Consider the following 19,925-nt stretch of genomic DNA (forward strand, 5'->3'; position numbering starts at 1 on the left):
TGGCAGGGGATGGGACTGGATGAGCTTTAATGTCCCTCCCAACCCAAACCATTTGGGGATTCCATAATTCCCTCACTCTCCAGCTTCCTTCATCACTCCTCCACAGCTTTACCTCTTTCAGCCAAGCTGAGAACAGAGGGGAGTGAGTGACCCCAGGGTTCTGCAGCCCCCTGTGCTGTGCCAGGGCTGTGGCTGTGCCTGCTGGGGGAGGTGGGGCCGTGCCTGGTGGCACTGGGACACCCCCAGGGCTCAGGGCCAGCCGTGGAGGGTGAGGGGTGGGTGCTCAGGGGTGTCCCCCCACACAGGGGTGATGCAGGACAAAGGGATCAGCCCCAGGGAGCCCCTCCAGGGGGGTTTTCTCCAGGACAGCTGCTTTTTCCCAGCAGACACCAGCCCAGAGGAGCAGCCATGGCTCCTCCAGAGCTGAATCCCTGCCCAGATGCCCCCTGGAGCAGGAAGGACTTGTCCTGCTCCCAGGCCTGTCCTGAGGCACGGGCAAAGCCCTTGGCTGTGCCTGGCAGAGGCTCCTCAGCCAAGGACATGCTAAAGGGGCCAGGATCAGGATCCTCCCATTGCAGCCCAGACTGACTTTGGCTCCTGGCAGGGACTGAGCTGCAGCCCCAGCCCTGGGGGAGCCTCCCCAGCACCTGCAGGGATCCCCTGCACAGAGCACCCAGGGGTGCTGGCCCTGCTGAGGCGCTCCTGGGCCCTGGCATGGGGTCAGGGCACTGCTGGGACTGCTCCTGAGGCAGCACATGCCACACTGCATGTCCCTGCAGAGCAGAGGGAAGGACAGGAGCTCCAGGAGAGATCCAGGCCCAGAACTCCGTGCCAGCCTGCCCTGGGCGCTGGGAGCGAGCCCTGAGGGGCTGGGCTGGGCCACCAAGGCCCCAAGGCCTGCACCAGCTGCTGCCTCTGCATCAGGCCCATGGAGGAAGCTCCAGCTCTTCCCTCCATGAAGGATCCAGCCTTTGTCACCCTCAGGTGACAAGGAGGAGCCTTTCCAGGGGCTCCAGGGCAGGACTGCCCCACTCACAGCTCTGCTGCAGAGCAGAAGTGCTGCTCCCAGTGCAGCACATGGCCCATCCCAGGGGCTGCCAGGCACTGAACAGGGAAACAGCCGGTCCCCAGCCTGTCCCCAGTATGTCCCAACCTGTCCCAACCTGTTCCCAGCCTGTCCCAACCTGTCCCCAGTCTGTCCCAACCTGTCCCAACCTGTCCCCAGCCTGTCCCCAACCTGTCCCCAGTCTGTCCCAACCTGTCCCCAGCCTGTCCCAACCTGTCCCAACCTGTTCCCAGCCTGTCCCAACCTGTCCCCAGCCTGTCCCAACCTGTCCCAACCTGTCCCCAGCCTGTCCCCAACCTGTCCCCAGCCTGTCCCCAGCCTGTCCCCAGCCCATCCCAGCCTGTTCCCAGCATGTCCCAGTCTGTCCCAGCCTGTCCCCAGCCTGTCCCAGCATGTCCCAGCATCTCCCAGCATGTCCCAGCCTGTCCCAGCATGTCCTAGCATCTCCCAGCCTGTCCCCAGCCTGTCCCAGCCTGTCCCAGCATGTCCCCAGCCTGTCCCAGCCTGTCCCAGCCTGTCCCAGCACATCCCCAGCCTGTCCTGAGCATGTCCCTGTGCCCCAGTACTCAGCCTGGGCAGGGGAGACATCAGCTCCCACCTCCTGTCTGGGGCCAGGGATCTGTTCTTTTCCTGCCCCAATGTCTTTCCCTGGCTGTGTCCATGGCCCCCGACCCTGTGCCACCCTGTGTCCCCTGTGCCACCCTGTGTCCCCTGTGCCAGCCCGTGTCCCCTGTCCCCACGGCCAGAGCCGGAGGTGGGCGCTGAGGGTGGGCATGGAGCCCATCCAGGAGGGGCTGTTTGAGCACTAATTAGATCCCAGGAAACCTCCTGGACGGCGAAGCTCCAGCCCTGCCGCCCCCTCAGGACATTGGCCATGCCTGGATTGCTGCGTGATTCCCATCTCCATAATTCACGCGAATCCTTGGGAGCGGCTCGGGCGGGCTCAGCTCACGGCTCACCGGCTCTGATCCCGCTGCAGCAGCGCCAGCGAGGCCAATGGCACAGGGGGGACACGGGGATGCTCCCGGGCACGGGTTCCCCATCCAGCCCACCAGTGTTCCCAACCTGCCCTCCTCTTCCTCCCTCACCCCAGCACAGCTGCACTGGGAGGAAGAGGAGGGGAGGAAGGCTGTCCCCCGGGCTGGCTGGGCTCAGAGCCCTGCGTCCCCTGAGTCCCGGCTGTGGCCAGGGCTCGGCGGGGCTGGGGACCCGAGGGAAGCTGGGATTGCGGATGAGGGGAGGGGACAGATCCCGCTGAGGGAGGTGGCACCCGGTGTCATCTCCAGGGACAGCCCATTGACCCCGGCCCAAGCCAGGGACAGGCGGGCAGGACACCAGACACAGCCTCCAAACATTCCAAACATCCCGTGTGCCTGGAGCCATCCTCGCTGTCACACCTGAGGGATGGGGACAGGAACCACACCTCCCTGTCACACCTGAGGGATGGGGACAGGAACCACACCTCCCTGTCACACCTGAGGGATGGGGACAGGAACCACACCTCCCTGTCACACCTGCGGGATGGGGACAGGAGCCATCCTCGCTGTCACACCTGTGGGATGGGGACAGGAGCCACACCTCCCTGTCACACCTGAGGGATGGGGGCAGGAGCCATCCTCGCTGTCACACCTGAGGGATGGGGACAGGAACCACACCTCAGGGATGGGGACAGGAATCACACCTCCCTGCCACACCTGCGGGATGGGGACAGGAGCCACACCTCGCTGTCACACCTGAGGGATGGGGACAGGAGCCATCCTCGCTGTCACACCTGAGGGATGGGGACAGGAGCCACACCTCCCTGCCACACCTGCGGGATGGGGACAGTCATGCCCAGGTCCCCACACGTGTCCCCCCAAGGCAGGTGGCAGCAGCCCCCCTCTCCTGCCCCTTTCCTGCCCTCTCCTGCCCCTTCCCTGCCCCTTTCCTGCCCCTTTCCCAGGTGCAGCTGAAGCAGAGCACAGAGCCCAGCGCTGCCACCCCCACACTCCTTGGGCATCCCCCCGGCTCTCCAGCTGTCTGACAGCAGAGGGGAGCTGGGGGGACCCTAAATGCCCCCCAAGTGCCCCTCCACGGCCTGCCAGCCCTGGGTGTTGGGCAGGAGAGGTTTCAGAGAGGTTTCAGGGATGTTTCAGGGAGGTTTCAGGGAGGTTTCAGGGAGGTTTCTGGAGAGGTTTCAGGGAGGTTTCAGAGAGGTTTCAGGGAGGTTTCAGGGAGGTTTCAGGGAGGTTTCTGGAGAGGTTTCAGGGAGGTTTCAGAGAGGTTTCTGGCAAGCCCAGGGCCCGGAGCAGGACAGAGCCCTGGCTCAGGATGAGCCCAGGCATTCAGGGCTCCCTGTGCCTCTGTGCTGTGCCACAGGAGAGCCAGCACAGCCCCACCCTGAAGCCTCCTCAGCTTGAGGGGCTGCTGGGAAGGGCTGGAGCCCCCAGCCAGGCCCCAGGCTCTGCCTCCCCCAGTCCCCAAGGCTGGCAGTGCCCGTGGGAAGCAGACCCTGCTGTGGCTCCTTGGGCATTGCCAGCAGGGAAAGGTGCTCTGCAGAGGCACTCAGAGCCCAAATTAGCCACTCTGGGCTCAGTCTGAGATTCTGATAGCGGATGCCAAATTTATTTCCAAACGCACTGTGGAAATGTCAGCGTGCTGGTCGGAAGGAATTGGGTACATGCTCCCTTTTAAATAGCACCAAGCATATGGGAGGAGGATGATTAGATTGCTTCCAAGCTGCCAAATTTCTTTGCTGCAGCTAAAAATCTTCTCCAAAATGTCCCAGCCCACAGTGTTTCTCAGCACTGAAGTCTGTGCCGAGACTTTGCCATTGACAGTTGTGCTCTGAGCAGGAAAACACAGCCCTGCCGAGCATCCCGGGGGTCCCACTCCCCAGGGCTCTCCAAGGGGGAGCTCTGCCTCCTCTCAGAAGCTGGAGAAATTCCTCCCCTCCTGCCAACCCACCCTTTGTGAAGGAGCAGAGCTCCTGATGTAGAATCACAGAATATTTTGGCTTGGGAGAGACCTTAAAGCTTATCTAGCTCCAGCCCCTGCCATGTGCATCCAGTCCAGAGGGACAACAGCTGCCCAGCAGTGCTGGCAAACCAGGAGAGCAGGGAAAGCCCCTTCACCTTCCTGGGCTTCCATGGAAACGTGTCCTGCAGTGTCCCCAGCAGTGGAATCCAGTGCTCCAGCACAGGTGCCTGCAGCTCCCACCCTGACTCAGCCAGGTGACAGCACAGGTAACAGCTCAGGACAGAGCAGGGCATCCTCCACTGCCCAGGATGGGGCTCAGGCCTCCTGCTCAGCAGGGTGTGGGGGCAACAAGGGTGGGAGGAGATGGGGCTGTGCTCTGGACTCCTTGTTCAACCCTGAATGTCCTGCCAGAGCCCAGAAATCCCAAGGCATTCCCTCCAAATCACCCCACACCCCTCTCAGTTCAGGGGAAGCAATGGGAGCCACCACAGCCCATTTCCCCAGGATCAGCAGCCCAAAGCACTGTGATGTCCTTCAGCCCAGCCTCAGCAAAGGGGTGACATTGGGATCACCCAAACCTTCCCAGTCCCATGGAGGGACTGAGGAGGGCACAAACAGCTGCTCTGGGCCTGGCAGGGGCGTCCTTCTCCCCATGGGTGACACTGAAGCTTCTGCAGGGAGCTGAGCTTGGTGGCCTGCCAAGGAAAGGATATGACCACACCCCCAAACCCAGGGATGGTTCCCTCTCCCACCCAGCCTGTGGGAATTCCTGGTTCACTAAGGACCAGACATACACTGTCCCTCCAAAACCAACCTCCACCCTCACTCTCCCAGCAAGACCTGAGGGCACCAGGAGCCGTGTCCTGCCTTTGGATGTGGGACTGACCTGTGACACCTTGGGGTCCTTCCTCCTGCCAAACACCCACTCATGGATCACACACGGATCTGCTGGATCCCAGACTCCCTGTCCTACACCTGCACTGCCTCCCCATAGTGCTCTCCATGCCCAGGATGCCAAGAAAGGCACTCAGTGATGCCAGCCATGCCAGCTGTGCCAGCCACCCTGTCCCTGCTCAGTGGCCGAGGGAATGCAGCGCTGGAAGGAGACAGAAGCCCCAAAGCAGCAGGGAGCAGAGCGTCACCTCCATGGTCCCAGGGCAGAGCCCTGTCCTGGGGCACGGTGCCCAGAGGGTCTCCATGGTCCCTCCTGGCAGGGAGGGGGTGCCAGAGGCAGGACTGCCCAGGGTGGGCCGGGGCAGGGCAGGGTGTGGGGCCCAGCCCGTGGGAGTGCAGCCGCTGCCGGCTCCGCTCGCTGCCCACGCTGCCGCGTGGCGGGTGGGAGGTTTCCTCTGCATTGCAAATCCTTCTGTGTGAGTGCTGCAGTGCTGCTTGGGAGGAAAACAACCCCTCTGGAGCGAGCCCAGGGGTCTGGAGCAGCACCAGCACCTCCTCCTGCCCCAGGCAGGCCTTGGTTCCCTTCCCAGGGTGCCTGGCTCGGGAGATAAAGCCAAAGCTTCTCTGGCATGCAGCCTGGCGGGAGCAGCACCAGCCGTTCCCATTTCCCTGTGCTTGTCTCTGGCACAGACAGCCCCAGCTGAGCTCTCCCTCCAGACCTGGGAAGTGGGAGGAGGAGGAGGAGAAGGCAGAGGGAAGAAGGCTCGCTGGTCTGCGGCAGCTGGCTGGAAGCAGGACAAGGGCTTTGGGAAGGGCAGAGCATCCCTGGGAGCACAGGCCAGGTGCTGTGGGGGCTCTGGGCCATGGGGACACTGATCCAGGTCTGGGGGAAGCTGGACTGGGGGTGGAGGGATCTGTTCCATTTTGGCATCTGCTGTTGGGCAAGCTGCTCACCTGCACAGGGCAGGGTTGGTGCTGAGCCCCAGGAGCAGGGCTGCCCCCTCCCAGAGCTGTGATTCCATGCTGGAAGCCATCCACTGCCAATCCCAGCCTGCTGATGCATCCCCACACTGCCAGACCCTGGCAGCTCATTCTCCTCCTAGACTCATGGCACTGCTGGGCTGGGGGGATCTTCCCAGAACCCACAGAGAAACAACCCCCACATCTGCTGGTGCACGAGATCCCTCATTACCAGGGGTTTTGGAGCCACCCAAATGTTTGGCACAACTCTCCAGGAAGACAGAGACTGGATTTGAGCTCCTCAGGGACTGGTGGATGGAGGAATCCAGGGACAGCAACCTCCTTTCCAGGGAACAAGATTTCAGGGGATTCAGCCCAGGGCAGGAGCACTGTGGAACCCAGATTCAGGAAATGCAGGGAGCCCCTCAGGAGGAGATCTGCCCCTAAAATCCATGGCTCGTCCTGCTCTGGGCACTGCGACTGAGCAAAGGGGATGCAGGGAGGAAGGGGGGTGCCTCTCACAAGGGACAGAAAATTCCTGTAGGTTTGGCCCAGCCCACCCATTCCTAATGGGAATGCTCATGCTGATGAGAGCTGAGGAGGCGACTAAAACATCAAACCCTAAAAACAAGGGACAGCAAACCCTGGTAGCAGAGCCGTGTCTGGGGCAGGGTCCTGGAGAGGATTCCAGGCACCAAAGCCCCTGGGATGAAGCCCTGAGGGATGCATGGGGTTGGAACCACCTGCCCTCAGTGGAGCCTGTGGGTCTGGCTCTGCCCCATCTTCCCACCACAGCATCCACCACCACACCTTTCTGGATTCAGGCAGCTCTTTAGGATAAATCCTTCCATCCCTCCATCCATCCATCCATCCATCCATCCATCCATCCATCCATCCATCCATCATCCATCCATCCATCCATCCATCCCTCCATCCATCATCCCTCCATCCATCCATCCATCCATCATCCATCATCCATCCATCCATCCATCCATCATCCATCCATCCATCCATCCATCCATCCATCCATCCATCATCCATCATCCATCCATCCATCCATCATCCATCCATCCATCCATCCATCCATCCATCCATCCATCCATCCATCCATCCATCCATCATCCATCCCTCCATCATCCATCCATCCATCCATCCATCCATCCATCCATCCATCCATCCATCCATCCATATTCCATCCCTCCATCATCCATCCCTCCATCATCCATCCATCCATCCATCCATCCATTCATCCATCCATCCATCCCTCCATCCATCATCCATCCATCCATTCATCCATCCATCCATCCATCCATCATCCATCCCTCCATCATCCATCATCCATCCATCCATCATCCATCCATCCACCCATCCATCCATCATCCCTCCATCCATCCATCCATCCATCCATCCCTCCATCATCCATCCATCCATCCATCCATTCATCCATCCATCCATCCCTCCATCCATCATCCATCCATCATCCATTCATCCATCCATCCATCCATCCATCATCCATCCCTCCATCATCCATCATCCATCCATCCATCATCCATCCATCCACCCATCCATCCATCATCCCTCCATCCATCCATCCATCCATCCATCCATCCATCCATCCATCCATCCATCCATCATCCATCCATCATCCATCCATCCATCCATCCATCCATCATCCATCCATCCATCCATCATCCATCCATCCATCATCCATCCATCCATCCATCCATCCATCCATCCATCCATCCATCCATCCCTCCATCCATCATCCATCCATCATCCATCCATCCATCCATCCATCCATCATCCATCCATCCATCCATCATCCATCCATCCATCATCCATCCATCCATCCATCCATCCATCCATCCATCCATCCATCCATCCCTCCATCCATCATCCATCCATCCATCATCCATCCATCATCCATCCATCCATCCCTCATCCACCCATCCATCATCCATCCCTCATCCATCCATCCATCCATCCATCCCTGCCTGCCTCTGTCCTCCAGCCATCTCTCTGTCCAGTTTCCTCTTTTATCTCCACACAACCCAAATCCATTGCCTGTCTGGATCTCTGCCTATCCCAGAGAATCTCCATTTATCCCCTCCCAAGTGCCCAGGGGTTTTTCCCAGGTGTGTGACTCCTGCTTTGGCTTCAGCCAGGAGATGGATCTGCAGAGCTTTGCTTGCACAGACCCTGCTCTGAAAGCGTGGCCCAGGCCACAGACACCAACCCTTAACATCCATCCTGGCCTTTCCCAGTCCCCAAAGCAGGAAATGCCACCATTCCCACCCAGGGGTATCCCAGTGGCACGGGCAGGGCAGGAGTACATCCCATGCACACAGCCCTGACCTGACCCTTGAGCAACACAAGCAAAGACATCCCTGGGCTCTTGCACCCTCTCGTCCCAGGTGGAGAGGGATCACCCCTCCTGGTCAGGAGCAGCAGGAGAGGATGAAAGGAATTGAGGAGAAAGGCTGGGGGGCACAGAGGAAAGAGGCTGGGCACACACACGCTGGAGGCATATGTGGAGTTTTTTTCCCTCACCCTTTCCTTACAGGATACAGAAAAGAAAAAAAAAGGAAGGAAAAAAAAAAAGCAAAATAAAGCAAACCCAACAACTCCAATTTCTCTCTTAATAATAATAAGAATAAATGAAATGCATCCCAAGAGGCAATTAAGCGCTTTGAACCAAACATGTGTCACATACATTAAAAAAACAGCCCAGAGAGAAATCCAGCAGCTGCAGTGAAGGGAAGGAGGCAGCTGATGACTGCTGGGGGCAGGGCACTGGGGCTGCTGCTGCTCCCACCGTGGTGTTCGGGTCCCCCAGGGGAGGGGAGTCCCACCCAGGGGGTCTGGGGACCCCCCAATACCCAGGGGCATTCCCAGAGGTTTCTCTCACCCTAAGGACCTCACTGTCCTGTGAACCTTTCACCATTGTGCCCCATGGGAACTGGGACCATTTGATCCCAGGTCTTCCTTCCCAAATCCCAAAGTAAGTTTTGTCTCACGCTCCCTCTTGATGTCACCTCCAGGGAACACCCAAACCCACCCGACCTCCTGTCCTTGTCCCTGTCCCTGGTGCTGCCCAGAGTGTGGCTGGGTCCCAGCCTTCACCAGGCACTGCCCAGCTGACACTGCTGGGAGGAAGAGGAGGGCTGAGGAAGGCTTCCCTGCCATACAGAGGGGCTCTGATTGGGTTGGGCAGGGTCTGAATCCTCATCCCAGCACAGCAGCCACCCCATGGGTGGGTGTCTGACCTCCATCCTCATCCCCAAATCTCCTTCACATCCCTGCACCACTGCCAGAGCCTTGATATTGGGAGAGCCCTCCAGAATCCAGCCTGCAGAGCTCTTCTTCCAGAACGGCCCAGAAGGCTGCAAAGACCCCTTGGATTGGCCCAAAGAGGTGCAAAGAGATCAGCTTGGCCAAAACCCCCCATGGATTATCCTGTGACACACTCACAGCAGCAGCTGCAGTGAGGAAGAGCCGTGCTGGGAGTGCCTGAGCTCCCCACACTGAGCTCTCTGGGGAAGCTGTGCTTTACTTCTGGCTGGTGGCACAGCAGGACAGGGCACCCAGAGCAGGACAGGGCACCCAGGGCAGGACAGGGCACCCAGAGCAGGACAGGGCTCCCACAGCAGGACAGGGCTCCCACAGCAGGACAGGGCTCCCAGGGCAGGACAGGGCACCCAGGGCAGGACAGGGCACCCAGAGCAGCCCCTGCAGCACTCCCAGCCCTTGGGCTCCCACAGCTGCTGCCAGGCTGTGAAGGACAATCCCCTGACATGCTTTGGATGCTCACTGGGTTTTCTGCCCATCTTCTCCCCTTGGGAGGCCAAACCCAGACTGAGTGTTTGGATGGGCTGGGCTGATGGAGCTGGTGTCACTTCTGGAACACACCAGGAAATCTTTGCTGATGTGGGAAGCCATGGGATTCATTCCTCTGCAGGTCTGGCCTGTGTGTTCACCCTGCCTGTGCTTTCAGAACACGTCCCTTCCCCAGGGACCAGCAGCTGCCACAGCTCTGCCCAAGCCCAGAGCCCTGTCCTTTCCTGAGGGGGAGCAGAGGCTTCCCCTGGGCTGGCACGTTCCCTGCAGGAGCCTCCTTCCCTGGCCAGTCATGGTGCTGAGCCCCCTGCTCGTGCCCAGCGTGCCCACAGTGAGCCCAGAGCTTGGGGAGCACATCCCAGGCTGAGGGTGCAGAGCCCAGGGCAGCCCCAGGGAGCCCATGCTGGGCTGTGGGTCTGCTCCCCACCTGGCTGGGGCTCCCTGTGGGCTCTGCCCCCGCTGCTCCCGGGCTCTGGCATTGCTCACAGCCCTCCCTGCCCCAGGGACATCTGCAACAGTGCCTTGCAGTGTCCACAGCAGTGTCCTCCAGCCACCCTGTGTCCCCATGCTGGGGCACTGCCAGCCCCTCACAGCAGCTCAGCCCTGTCCCCTTAGCAGCCCCGTGCCCCTGCTCTGCCAGCAGCACCTCTGCTGCCACACTGGGCAGAGAGGAGCACCCCACGAGAGGACACAACCCCCAGCGTCTACAGCCTCCTCGTGCCCCTCACCCACGGAACCCCCGGAGCCACCCCGTGTCCCCAAATCCTGCCCCGAGCACTCACGGGCTGGGCGTGGCTCTCCTGGGTGGCACAGCTGCTGCAGGTGGCACAGCTCTCCTGGGTGGCACAGCTCTCCTGGGTGGCACAGCTGCTGCAGGACGCTGCCGTCATCCGCGGCGGGCGGGGGGACGCTGGTGGCCCATGTGCCGGCTGTGGGTGGTGGCAGCTCGGGCTGAGGAGGGACAATGCACACGTGAGCCCAGGGAGCTGTGGGTGCACCCCAGGCTCTGCCCTGCCTCAGAGCACAGAGCTGTTAAGGTGGGAAGGACCTGCTGGATCACTAAATCCAGCCAGCACTGCCACCATGTTCACCCCTGTCCCCAGGTGCCACTCGCCTTTTGAGCACTTCCGAGGACAGTGACTCCACCACTGCCCTGGGCAGCTGTGCCAGTGCCTGAGCACCCTTCCCATGAAGAAATTTTCCTAAATACCCAAACTAAACGTCCCCTGGCACAGCTTGAGGCCATTTCCTCTCATCCTGTCCCTGTTCCCTGGGAGCACAGCCCAAACCCCACCTGGTTGTCCCCTCCTGTCAGGAGCTGTGCAGAGCCAGAAGGGCCCCCCTGAGCCTCCTTTTCTCCAGGCTGAGCCCCTTCCCAGTTCCCTCAGCTGCTCCTGGTGCTCCAGCTCCTTCCCCAGCCCCGTTCCCTTCTCTGGACTCTGGTTGTGAGGAGCCCAAACCAACCTGGGGCTCCACAGAGCTGCTCTCAGCAGTTTGAGGAGCAATGGGGTTCAAGGCTTGAGAAGAGTCAGAGGTGGCACCAAGAAGGGCAGGGCACCTCCCCACTGCCCTCTGCCAGCCTGGCTGCTGCAGCAGGGACAGGCACATCTGTCCTCCCCATGCACTTCCCAAAGAGCAGCTTACACCCGGATCAGATTAGGGGAAGAAAACTGCATTGCAATAAATCCAGGGAGGGAACTGGCTGCTGGGCCTTTAATCTGAGAGGAGCCTTCAAGATAAGAGCATTAGGAGGGGATGAAGCAGTCTTGGTGCAGGAATGGTGGGGCTGGTCCCTTGTCTGGGATTTGGCAGAGGGAGAGATGGCTGTGCCATGCCCTGGCACTGGGAGGGCCCTGCCACACCTGAGCAGCTCTGCATAGCTGCAGGACAGGGCACAGCACTCAGAGCACTGCTGCAAACGGCAGGAGCTGGAATGCCAAGTGGGAAGGACAGCACTGTGCTCAGTGGGACAGCTCGGGGCAGGTGGGATGTGTCCTCCAGCCCCTCCTTCCACGAGGGGACCAGCCTCGAGTGCACCTCAGCCCAAGCAGCCACGGGATCCCTTCTCTGGAAGTCCCTCCCTGGAGCGTGGGCTGGGAGGCACAGCGCTCATGGCAGGGCTCTGCTCCTCCCCCAGAGCCATCCTCTCCTGGTGACCTCCAGCCCAGCCCGTGCCCGGGGATGGATGGGACAGGAGCTGCTCCACAGGGCAGGAAGAAGCTGCCTGCTCTCCAGCTCGCTCTTTGGGAGAGGCAGGCACCTTCCTCGTGTGCATGTAGAGAGAATCCCCACAGCAGCACTGGGGCACAGGGAAGGGGAAGGCTCCCCCTGCATCCCCGGGAAGGAGGAGGGGAGCTGCCTGCTCCCACCCCCTGCAGGAGCCCCCCGGGATGGGCTCAGTGCTGAGAGCTCAGGGGAGGCCTCCCCTGCCAGGGGCAGGACAGCTGGGCACCAGTGGGGGCAGGGGAGGAGGGGACAGTGGCTGGGGTGGCCCCTCCTGTGCTCTGCCAGCTCAGCCACAGATGGATGGAACCAGCCCTGCAGCCTGGTGTAAGTAATTGAGGGAAGAACATTTGTAAGGCAGGAGACAGCTGGATTAAAAAGGTGAAGCCCAAAAAGTAAATGAAAAGAGCATCACTGATGATGGATGGGAAGGCAGTGCCTGAGTCCAGCTTCTCCCTGGATGCTCTGGTGAGCAGCAGCAAGGCAAGGTGAGCTGAGATCAAACCATGGCAGAAACCTGGGCAGCCATGGGGGCTTGGAATCATGGATAAATAAAGGTTGGAAAATCCCTCTAAGGTCATTGAATCCAGCCTAAGGGCTGCCAGCACTGCCAAGGCCACCACTAACCCATGGCCCCAGGTGCCACAGCCACACCTTTTTTGAACACTTCCCAGGGATGGTGACTCCACCACTGCCCTGGGCAGCTGTGCCAGTGCCTGAGCATCCTTCCCATGAAGAAATTTTCCATATTATCCAATCTAAACCTCCCCTGGTGCAACTGGAGGCCATTTCATCTCCTCCTGTCCCTGTTCCCTGGAGCAGAGCCCGACCCCCCCAGCTGTCCCCTCCTGTCAGGAGCTGTGCAGAGCCAGAAGGTGCCCCCTGAGCCTCCTTTGCTCCAGGCTGAGCCCCTTTCCAGCTCCCTCAGCTGCTTCTGGACCCTTCCCAGGCTCATCCCCTGCCCTGGCTGCAGAGGCTGTGCCTGTGGAGAGGTGCCCAGGTGCCAGTGCTGCCTCCCCAGAGATGCCTCTTCCCCTGCCCTGCCAGGGCCTGCCCCTGCCCCCGCAGAGCTCCCAAACATCTGCCAAGTGTTCCCTGAGGCTCTGCAGCTTGCTTTGCTAATTGCTGCTGATCAGATGCTTCCTTGGCAAGGTAGGAAAGACATTTGGGTCAGAGAAAAGTAAATTGAATTTGTAAGATAGAAGAACTCCCAATTGCTTGGTCTGCAGGAGGGGCTGAGCAGACCCAGCCCCATCCAAAGCAGGGGCTGCTCCTCCAGGCAGAGCCCTGGGATGGGTCCCATCCCTGCTGGGGGAGAGCAGAGGAGCCAAGGTGAGCCCACCTGAGCAGGGTCAGACGTGTCAGAGCAGGACATCACAGCCCCAGCACCCCAACATCCCCTCTGTGACCCTGCCCCTGCAGCCTCACCACAGCTGTCACTGGAGCCCATCACAAGGCACAGAGTGCTGTGCCACCCTCTCTGCCAGGATGAGGCCACCACCAGGACACCTCCACACCCTCCCAGCACAGCCCAGGGCCCATCTCCCCACACTCTGCTGCCTTTTCTTTCAGGCATCTCCAAGAGGCTGCAATTCCTGTTCCCCATCCCTGGACAGGAGATGCCTGAAAGAAAAGGCAGACTCATAACCACAAGCAGACTGATCTCAGTGGGCACTCTGGGGACAGTGGCATGAGGCTGTCCCCACACACTGTGATTATCCCCACACGCTGCAGGTCCCAGCAGTGCACAGCATCAGCACCAAGCCTTTCCCCAGCATGGCCAGTGAGCCCCACCTCTGCCTGCAGCTGGACATCATGGGGCATGGAGGGGCAAGGCTGTGCCAAAGAGATCCCAGAGAGCCAAGAGAACAGCCAGGGATGGGGCCTGGCTCTCCCAAAGCCCTGGCTCATGGCCCTTGATCCCTCACATGAGGACAAGGAGATGGAGCAGCCCAGGAGCCTCCATCTCCCAGGGATGGGTACAGTGGCTATGGCAGCGCTCAGGCTGGGACATCACTGCCTGGAGAAACGCCCTGGGCCATGCCCAGCACCCTGTGGGCAGTGGGAGGCACAGAGCAGAGGCGCAGCACATCTGGGCAGTGAGAGGCACAGAGCAGAGGGGCAGCAGCCCCCAGCCAGCCGTGGAGCAGAGCTCCAGGATCAGCATGCCCAGGATCTCTGAAAGCCCCCCTGGAGCACCGACAGTCCAGGCTGGAATATTGCAGGAGTCCAGGCAGCCAGCACAGAGCACCAGGTGTGCCCAGCCTGGGGACACTGCCCTGGGGTCTGAGTCACCCTCCAGGGCAGACACAGCCCCTGCCCCAGCCCCAGGGCAGTGGAGCACCCTGGACCAGGTTCCCCTTGAACCCGACAGAAATGTAACCAGGAGAGGGGCACAGCCAGCCCTGCACACCCTGGGCAGCTCCAGCCCCCAGGGCAGGACAACTGCAGAGCTGGAGGAGCAGCAAGGCAGGAACCACCGGGCACAGCCAGGGCAGAGGTGGCACCACGCCAGGGAGCAGCTCTGCCACTTCTGCCACTGCCCAGGGACACTGCCACTGCCCAGGGACAGTGCCACTGCCAAGGGACACTGCTACTGCCATGGGACACTGCCATTGCTGTGGGACACTGCCACTGCCCAGGGACACTGCCACTGCTCAGGGACACTGCCACTGCCATGGGACACTGCCACTGCCATGGGACACTGCTACTGCTGAGGGACACTGCCACTGCCCTGGGACACTGCCACTGCCATGGGACACTGCTACTGCCGAGGGACACTGCTACTGCCGAAGGACACTGCCATTGCTGAGGGACACTGTCACTGCCCTGGGACACTGCCATTGCTGAGGGACACTGCCACTGCCATGGGACACTGCCACTGCTGAGGGACACTGCCACTGCTGAGGGACACTGCCACTGCCCGGGGACACTGCCACTGCCATGGGACACTGCCACTGCTGAGGGAGGGACACTGCCACTGCCATGGGACACTGCCACTGCTAAGGGACACTGCCACTGCTCCCTCAGCGTGGCTGTTCCCTGTTCCCAGTCAATTCAGATTGGCTCTTCCTCTCTCCAGCACTGAGGGCACTGAGCTGGAACAAACCCACCTGGCCAGGGAGGCCAGGCAGGGTGTGGGGACACAGGCAGGGTGTGGGGACACGGGCAGGGTGTGGGGACACACAGGCTGTGGGACATGCGCAGTGCTGTGGGGACACACAGGGTGCTGTGGGCACCCAGTGCCAGCCCCCAGCCACACCTCAGCCGTGCCCACACCTCCCCACAGCGCGGGGGGAAGGCCTGGGCACGGAGAGGCATCCCTGGAGCAGAGAGCCGCTGGTCCAGGCACGGCTCTGCTGTTTCCTCCTCTCCTTGCCCATTTCCCGTTTCCCCTTTCCCATTTCCCCTTTCCCATTTCCCATTTCCCTGCTGCCTGACCGTCTTTCCAGCTAATTACCCCCACTCCTGCGGGCATGGGCCATGTGGCAGCTGGCATCTGCACCGGCTCCAGAAACGACCTTGGCTGCTCAGAGGACAGCAGGAGCCTCTCTGCCTCCCGGGCTTCCCCCGAGGCAGACAAGGATCCTCCAGCAGGGGGGACGAGGAGCCCTCCCAGCCCAGGAACACTTCCAGCCCCAGGAGCTCTTCCAGCCCCAGGAACACTTCCAGCCCCAGAGCCCTTCCAGCCCCAGGAGCCCTCCCAGCCCAGGAGCACTTCCAGCCCAGGAACACTTCCAGCCCCAGGAACACTTCCAGCCCCAGAGCCCTTCCAGCCCCAGCAGCCCTTCCAGCCCCAGGAACACTTCCAGCCCCAGGAACACTTCCAGCCCCAGAGCCCTTCCAGCCCCAGGAGCCCTTCCAGCCCAGGAGCACTTCCAGCCCAGGAACACTTCCAGCCCCAGGAACACTTCCAGCCCCAGAGCCCTTCCAGCCCCAGCAGCCCTTCCAGCCCTGCTGGCAGCTCTGCTCTCCCTGCTTGGGGGCACCGACCTGTGGCTCCCTCCTGTGCTGGGGGTCACTGTCACCTCCCCCAGGACCCCCAGCACTGCCTCCCTGCCTCCCTGCAGAAATTCCCACTTTCAGGTTTGGAGATCTTTCTCCCACAGTTTCCTGCCCCGGTTTTGTGGCAGCGCTGCCCTGAGCCAGGTCTGGCTGCATCCCCTGCCAGCTGTGCCATGGAGAGGGGGCTCAGTGTAGAGAGCTTCGGGAGGAGCAAGGGCTGGGTCTGGGGTCCTTTAGGGAGCCACCTGGGGGTGGCATCGCTGCCACTGTCACAGCCTGTCTTCCCTGGCATGGGGAGAGGTGGAGCAGAGAGGAGGCAGACACAGAAGCTCTCTGGGATGGCAGCCCCTGGGGACATCTGACAGAACAGCCCCGAGCTCCCCAGGATGGGAGGGAGCTGTCAGCTGGCACACGGCTGCCAGGCACAGCCTGGGGCTGGAGGCAGGGCTGGCTGGCCCCAGGGAGGGACAGGGGCCAGCTGAGGTCATGGGCAGTGATGGGACACGTGTGGGAAGGAGCTGGGCATCGTGGGGACACTTCTGGCACCTTGGCCCCTGCCCTGCTGGGAGGGAGGGCAGGACAGGCAGTGTTGGGGGCTGGACATGCTGAGGGACTCCAGGGAATGAGGTCCTGGGTGCTGCCCATCCTTAGGAGCTGGGGCAGGGCCAGGGCAGTGCCTGGCCAGGTGTTTCACACCTTCCTGTCCTGACCTGGCTGCCAAAGGCTCAGCAGCTGCACAGGCTCCTGTGGCACCTGGGGAAATGCCCCCTCCAAACACCTCGGTGTGGAGGTGCTGGACTCCCCCGGGGCTCGGGCAGTGACACACAGGTGACACACTGGGTGTGTCCCCACTCCCAGGAGCTCAGCAGCTCCTCCTGCCTGGCTGCTGCCTTCACCTCGAGCCACCGTGGCACAGCTGTGTTTGTGTGGGGGGGTTTCCTTCAGTCTCCTCCCCAAACAACCCCCATCTCCCTCCACCTTTCACATCTGCACATCCCTTTGCCTTAAAACAACCAAGTCCCTGCTGTGAGGGGCTCACTCCTGCCCTGCTGCAATAGAGGGAAAAGACCAGGGGAAAATTTGCTTCTCTAGCACCTCACTGTTGCTCCAGCTCTGTGCTCTCCATCCTCATTCCTCATTCTCCTTTCCAGGAGCTGTCAGTAAGCCTTGGATAACACCCTCCTCTCTCCCAAAGCCAGTGTTCCCTCCTGCCTGTGCCACCAGAGACACGTCACACAGCCCTGTGATGTCAGGCTAATGTACAGACAGCCCTGTGTGCCTGTGTGACAAACACCAAAAGCCAGCTCTGCCCCACATCTGCTAATTCAGGGAGAAAAGGGGCAAAACCACATCTTCACATGAATTCTTGCTGTCCAGCACACAGGCTGGGCTTCCCAAGTGGCTGAGCCAAGGATGTACAGGGTCCCACTGACCCCCACCCTACTGCGCCCTGGGGGCAGCCCTGGCAGGTCTCTGCCCAAAAGTGCCACCATGCAGCCTGGGCAGGGGGTGGGGCAGCTGCCAAGTGCCCCCTTACAGCAACCCAAGCAGCTCCAGCCCAGGTTTGGGCCAAGGCAGTGTGAGGGTGGATTTGCAGGAAGCCCCCACCCGCTGGCAGGGCAGGTGCCAGGGCTGTCCTGATGAGCCTGGCACCCCCACAGGCCACATCCCTCTCCAGCCCTGCTCCAGTGCCTGTGGGGCTCCCAGAACCTTCCACTGCTCCCTCTGCCTGAGGAGGGGTTTCTCTGATCCAAGTGAGCCAACACATTCCTGGGTAGGATGGAGGATGAGCCCCTGCCCTGCCCTGCCAGCCTGGGAGCAGCCCTGGCTCCAGCCCCCGGCCCCAGGAAACCTCCCCAGCCCTGGGGACCAAGTGCTGCCCCCTCCAATCCCTCAGAGCTTGGGATGAGCACAGGCAGGAGCCATCCTAGGAAGGCTTTGGATGTATCCAGCACCCAAAGATTGATGGGCACACCCAGAATTCTGTTCCCACAGCCCCGGGTCTCCCCTGGGTGCCAGCAGGGTCACACCCCGCTGCAGACAGGGCACCCTGTGACCCTGGAGGATGGACAGAGCAGCCCAGCTGGGTGAGGAGCCCCTCCAGCCCCCCAGCCCTGCAGGGAGCAGCACCAGGAAAGCAGGCAGAGCTCCTGTCCTTCCCCTGCCCTCCTCTCAGAGCCCAGCACCGTTTCCTTTCCATCCTCACATCCTGCTCCTGCAATGGCTCCACAACCAGCCCAGCACATCCCTGACCCTTCCACCCCCAGCCCCTCTGCAGCAGCCAGAGCTGTGTGTGCTGCCAGCACATGGAGGAGCAGGGGCTGACCCCACCAACCCCGGCCCATCCAACCCAGTGCCACTGCTGGTGCCACCATCGCCACTGCTGCTGCCACCATTGCCACTGCTGCTGTCACCATCGCCACTGCTGGTGCCACCATCGCCACTGCTGCTGCCACCATCGCCACTGCTGCTGCCACCATCGCCACTGCTGGTGTCACCATCGCCACTGCTGGTGCCACCATCGCCACTGCACCCAGAGTGCCAGTAGGGAAGGCAGGACCTGTGCTGGGCCAGTCCCTGCTTTGCCTAAAGCTGCCAGTGATGCTTGGGGCCACCAACTCGTCCCCAGGGAGCGTGACAAGTGTGGCAGGCTGGCAGGCAAGCCCACGGCAGTGATGAGGCTCCGTGTGACTGCCTCAGGCTCTTGCTCATCCCGGCTCCGTGACTCACAGCCCTGGCAGTGCAGGAGGGGCTGGGGGGTGTGTGGGGTGTGTGGGACACTCACCCAAGCACGGGGGTCAGGCTGGGACCTTCTGCCACCAGCAGGCAGTGAACAGCAGGTCCCGGTGGTGTCCCACAGGGTGACCCTGTCCCACACAGTGACCCTGTCCCACAGGGTGACCCTATTCCACACAGTAACCCTGTCCCACAGTGATCCTGTTCCACACAGTGATCCTGTCCCACAGGGTGACCCCATTCCACACAGTGACCCTGTCCCACAGCGACCCTGTCCCACACAGTGACCCTGTCCCACACTGTGACCCTGTCCCATACAGTGACCCCATTCCACACTGTGACCCTGTCCCACACTGTGACCCTGCTCTGGGGTGATGTGACACTGTGACCCTGCTCCCTGTGGTGACCCTGCTCCTTGGACAGAGACCTGCTCCATGAGACCTTCCCCTGCTCTGGATATTGACCTTGTTCCATGGTGGACCTGCTCCACACGGTGACCCCATTCCTCTGCTTTGTCCCATGCAAGCCACTCCCAGCCAGGCCTGGCTTGAGGCTCATCTTCCAGTTCAGCCCCAAAGGAGCTCTCCTCTCCTGACCCACAACTTTCTGTAGAGCATGGACTGCAGTGAGAGCAGCTCCTGAGGCTCCTCACTCCCTGCTCTGGCCATGCTGCCCCTCCATCCCACAGACACCTCCTGCTGCTCCTCCAGGAGCTGGGGGCTCTCACTATCCCCTGTCCTGGGGTGCAGCTGGCTGGGTTACCAGAACAAGCTCCAAAACTGGAGCATGTGGCTCCTGAAGCCTCCAGTGACTGCAGCCTCCCCACAAAATCACTTCCTTTCTCCCTTCTCCTATCTCCTTTCCCCTTTCTCCTCCTCTGGCTCTGGAGCAGATCCTCAGCATCGGGGGAGCTGCGGGGGTCTGGGACTGGGGGGGGGACGGCCAGGACGATGTTGTCTCTCAGCTGCCCTCTCGGAACGCCCCGGACGGCCCTGCCCTGCTAATGGCAATGTGGGAGAGAGGCTGGGTTTGGCTAAGCCGGAGTCAGCGGAGCCCCGCTCGTCATTAGCGGTGAGTAAAGCGCGGTGAGTCACTGCTGCCATTACCACACTGCTGAAGGCAGGGAAATGCAGCAGGAGAGGGCAGCTCCTCGGAGTCACTGCCTGAGCTCCTGCCTTCCCCGGCATCTCTGCACTGCCCCTCGGGACGGCTCTGTGCCCCGCCTGCCCGCGGGTGGCTGTCCCCA

The 19,925-nt window shown here is 61.2% G+C and overlaps 1 protein-coding gene across 8 annotated transcripts in view; it reads right to left on the minus strand.

Moving 5' to 3' along the window:
* DLGAP4 (DLG associated protein 4) overlaps nucleotides 1-19,925 on the minus strand; it is a 156,122-nt gene that overhangs the window by 116,180 nt on the left and 20,017 nt on the right. For 7 of the 8 annotated variants that reach the window (XM_077187360.1, XM_077187358.1, XM_077187361.1 and 4 more), the window contains exon 2: nucleotides 10,498-10,666. The exons of the other annotated variant lie outside the window; for it this stretch is intronic. The gene's annotated coding sequence lies outside the window, so the exon portion shown is untranslated. The remainder of the gene's footprint in view (nucleotides 1-10,497; nucleotides 10,667-19,925) is intronic. 8 annotated transcript variants of the gene reach the window in all.

Source organism: Agelaius phoeniceus, chromosome 17 (genome assembly GCF_051311805.1).
Source record: "Agelaius phoeniceus isolate bAgePho1 chromosome 17, bAgePho1.hap1, whole genome shotgun sequence".
NCBI lineage: Eukaryota > Metazoa > Chordata > Aves > Passeriformes > Icteridae > Agelaius > Agelaius phoeniceus.